The sequence below is a fragment of the Chlorocebus sabaeus genome, chromosome 18 (assembly GCF_047675955.1).
Source record: "Chlorocebus sabaeus isolate Y175 chromosome 18, mChlSab1.0.hap1, whole genome shotgun sequence".
Taxonomy (NCBI): Eukaryota; Metazoa; Chordata; class Mammalia; order Primates; family Cercopithecidae; genus Chlorocebus; species Chlorocebus sabaeus.
In genome coordinates this window covers 22,630,474-22,635,191 of record NC_132921.1, presented here as the reverse complement: position 1 = coordinate 22,635,191, position 4,718 = coordinate 22,630,474, and the positions used below count along the sequence as shown (strand labels likewise).

The 4,718-nt window shown below is 38.1% G+C and overlaps 1 pseudogene; it reads left to right on the top strand.

Moving 5' to 3' along the window:
- Positions 1–368: 368 nt before the first annotated feature.
- Positions 369–931, top strand: LOC140709033 (probable ribosome biogenesis protein RLP24 pseudogene; annotated as a pseudogene).
- Positions 932–4,718: the final 3,787 nt, after the last annotated feature.

The window sequence follows — 4,718 nt, the reverse complement described above, 5'->3', positions numbered from 1 at the left end:
ACAGCATGAGGCAGCCTTGTAGTGATGGCACAGTTGTGTATCTCAATTGTGTTGGTGGTTACAGGAACCTACACTCGTAATAAGATTGTATAGAAGTACACATGTGTGTGCTTATAAAACCAATGAAATCTGAATCAGCTCTGTGGAGCATTTCAATGTCAATTTCCTGATTTTGATTTTGTACTGTAATTATTCAAGATGTTACCACCACTGAAGGAGGCGAGGTATAGCGTACACTGGGCCTCCCTGTACACTTTCTTTGAACCTTTTGGTGACTCTATCATTATTTCAAAATGAAAAGTTAAAAAATAATTGTAGTTGGCCCTCAAGCTTGGCATTTGGTCAGTGGGGACCCACACGGGTTCAACATGTGTTTCGAGAAGTGTTATTTCTGTTCGGGGCCCATCTATCCTGGCCACAGCATGATGTTCATCTGCAACAATTGCAAAGTGTTCAGATTTTGTAAATCTAAATGTCATAAACACTTTAAAAAGAAGTGCAATCCTCACAAAGTTAGGTGGACCAAAGCATTCCAGAAAGCAGCTGGTAAAGAGCTTACAGTGGATAATTCATTTGAATTTAACAAACATAGAAATGAACCTATCAAACACCAGCGAGAGCTATGGAATTAAACTATTGATGCAATGAAGAGAGTTGAAGAGATCTAACAGAAATGCCAAGCTAAATTTATAATGAACAAATTGAAGAAAAATAAAGAGCTACAGAAGTTTAGGATATCAAAGAAGTCAAGCAAAACATCCATCTTATCCAAGCCCCTCTTGCAGGCAAAGGGAAGGAGTTGGAAGAGAAAATGATACAGCCGTTACAACAGGATGTGGATGTGAAGATGCTTCTTAAACATCTCTGTAACCATTTCTTTTATGTACATTTGAAAATGCCCTTTGGAGACTTGGAACTGCTAAATTATTAGTTTATATTTTATGTAAGTTCACTTAAATGAAAAGTGATTAAAATATATCTCTCCTACATTGCCGTCTACAAAACATCATATTACGGATGTTAGATTGCATCTCAGTGTTAAATCTTCACTGATAGATGTACTTATGTAAATCATGAAAATTCTACTTAAGTGAATTGTGGATATAAAATGGTTATGTCATTTGGATAATGGTACTAGACAGCATTTGTATAATAACTAATGGCAAAAATTCATGGCTGATGATGTATAAAATAAAATATTCTTTGCAGTAAAATGTTCCCTTTATTAATGTTATAGAAGGGGGGATAAAACAAGGAACTAACAATTTGTATGACAGTGACAAATATTTCGATTTTAGTATTTCCTGTTTTGGTTTATTTGCATCTTAGAAGAGCATAATGACATTGTTTGATGAAGTCTAATTATGCTGGACTGTTTTGACTAGCTATCAGACTGTTAACCTTTCTGATAGCTAGTTGTGGATGCTTGGCATGAGAACTGAATAATCTTTGCCTGGAGTGACACTACAGTCTAGAAATTACACTTTGGAGAATACTCAGTTCTAACTTGTGATTCCTGGTAGAAAAAACTTTATTTTCCTAACCTAGCAATGATCTAGAAGCAGAGGAATCCCAGTGCCTTTTAAAAGTTATGTGGTTTTCTTTTAAAAAGCTCCTGTTTTGGGGAAGTAGAATTTATGGGTACAACATCTGCTCCTTATTTGCACATAAAATAAAACCATTTAAAAAGAAAAAATTGTAGTTGGACATAAAATAATTTTTACATTTAAAATTACCTCAGGGTATACACATGTATGGAGCTAATATTTTATACACAATCTTAATTTGCTTTGGTCAGTGTATCTACTTGTAAATGTGTCTCACCATTCGGTTCCCTGTGTTCTGTTGCTAAATATGGTGCTATAGCACTTTTGGTATGATAGCCATGGACTGTTCTCTGATTTTCTCCATCTTTTGCTAATGATGTGTAACTACAACATGTGGATAGTACCTGGATGGCCTGGTTTAATCACTATGGCTACTTTTGTAAGCATCTCATGGCAAATCTTGTCTGAGCACAGATAGGTTCTGTGAATCTGCATGGTCAGAGTAAGCTTGCTCTCCTTGGGTGGTTGGATGGTTACAAGTATTTTTCACAACTGTCACTTCCTGAACTTGACCTTTGGTGTACTTTCCAGATTTGCTCATGCTTCTGCTATGCTTGAGGCATGGCTTTAAAATAATATAACTTTTCCAGCCAGATGCTCATGCCTCTAATCCCAGCACTTTGGGAGGCTGAGGCAGGCTGATCACTTGAGGTCAGGACTTCAACACCAGCTTGGTCAACATGGTGAAACCCTGTCTGTACAAAAAAATACAAAAATTAGCCTGACGTGGTGGCGCGTGCCTGTAATTCCAGCTACTCGGGAGACTCAGGCACAAGAATTACTTGAACCCGGGAGATCATGCCGCTTCACTCCAGCCTGGGCAACAGAGCAAGACTCTGTCTCAAAATAATAATAATAATAATAATAATAATAATAATAATAATAAATTAAATAAAGTAAAATAAATAAAATAAATTAGGCCAGGTGCAGTGACTCACGCCTATCATCTCAACACTTTGGGGGGCTGAGGCAGGTGGTTCATTTGAGCTCAGGAGTTGGAGACCAGCCTGGCCAACATGGCTGAAACCCCATCTCTACTAAAAATACAAAAATTAGCTGGGTGTGGTGCTGCATGCCTGTAATCCCAGCTACTTGGGAGGCTGAGGCACGAGAATCACTAGAACCCAGGAGGCGAAGGTTGCAGTGAGCCAAGATCACACCACTACACTTCAGCCCGGGTGACAGAGTGAGGGTCCATCTCAAAAAAAAAAAAAAGATACCATTTTGATCTCCTATTATGTACTAGTTGTTACATGTATTATCTTATTTAGAACTTATACTCATCTAGTGAAATATATGTTTCTTTCCTTGTAGAACATAAACAAGAGAAATTCTTTATCTGAATAAATGTTGTTCCTGAGCACCGTTATTCCAGCAGTGCTGTTGTGGTTCACAGCCCGGTTAAAAGTGTCTTTTAGGCTTGTTTTCTGACTCTGTAGCACTCTTTTGACTGTACTCAGTTGTGGAAAATTTTCATCTTTTAAAGGTTAGGCACCTGTAGTCCCAGCTATTTGGGAAGCTCTGCTGGGAGGATCCCTTGAGCCCAGGAGGTAGAGTGAGCTATGATCGTGCCATTGCACTCCAACCTGGGTGACGGAGCATGACCCTGTCTCAACAGGGTCTCAACAAAACGACAACACCACCACCACCACCACCACCAAACCAGCCAACCAAACAAAAATAATAAAGTTTAGAATTTGTCTGCTTACCTACCTATCTGTACCTATCATCAAAAGTAATTCAGCACACATTAAAATAAGGAAGTATTTTTCACTTACAAGTTATAGAATGCATTTTCAATGCCACCAAAGACGCAGAGAACCCTCTGTGTTGCTGGGGTGAGTGTGAATTGCTACTACTTTTTGGAAAGTATGTTGACAATATATTATGTGCACAGCCTTTAAAAATGTTCACATCTTTTAATCAGTCATTCTACTTTTGGGCATGTATGGTATATTTTGAAAAGTTTGTACCAATTGACATCCACTGCAGCCACAGTCTAATGGAGGGAAACAGAAACCCAGTCCACTACCTACACAATCTATTCCAACCCCAATTTACCATAAGGTTTTACTTCCGTTATGTTTTTTTGCATGCATTTTTTTAAACATGTTGGCTTTCTTGGGGATGTGAAGTTTTTTTGAGAACTAAGTGTATTTTCAAGAACCTAGCACATAATAGATGCTTGAATAAATTTTATTCACAAATTTTATTCACTGGCTTACCACGAACCAGTGTTATAGAGATATTAACTTATTTCAAGACATCAAAACAACCCTATAAAGTAGGCTTTTCTTTCATATTTTACAGGTGAGGAAACTTGAGGCACAGAGAGTATAAGTAATTAGCCCAAGGTCATACAGCTAGTAAGCCAAGCAACCTCTCTTGAGCTCTAGGCTCTTAACTGCCTCTCCAGGGTGAGCAGATTGTCACACAATGTGCCAGGACTGCACCAGTTGCTATACATGTTAATTAAATAAATATGAACCCAGGACAACACTGATAAATAATCATGAGAAAATTAGAGTGCATTCTGTTAGTGAAACATTATATAGTCATTGACATCATACTTTCAAAATTTACACATTAGTCTGGTTAAATGCTTTTAACACTAAGCAAAAATCAGGAGACAGAAGTGTATGTGCAGCATGGTTATACATAACACAAAATGACTGGAAAGAAACACATCAAAAGTGTCAAGAAGCTGCAAATCAGATGGGCATTCATTAATGAATGCTTTTCACTGTTAATTTCCATTTTCCTTTAATCAGCCTATTAGTTTGCTACTGCTGCTGTAACAAAGTTCCACAAACTGGGTGACTTAAAACAGACATTTATTCTCTCACAGGAGCCCAGAAATCCGAAATTAAAGTGTGAATAGGGTTGGTTCCTTCCAGAGGCTGTTGGAGAGAATCTGTTCTTGCCTCTTTTAGCTTCTGGTGGTGGCTATCATCCTTGGGTTTTCCTGGCTTGTAGCTGTGTTCCTGAAGTTGCTGCTGTCTTCACATGCCCTTCTTACCTGAGTGTCTTCATGTGGCCTTCTTGTAAGGAGTCAGTCATTGGATTTGGGTCCAACTCTAACCCAGTATAACCCTATCTTAACTAATTATA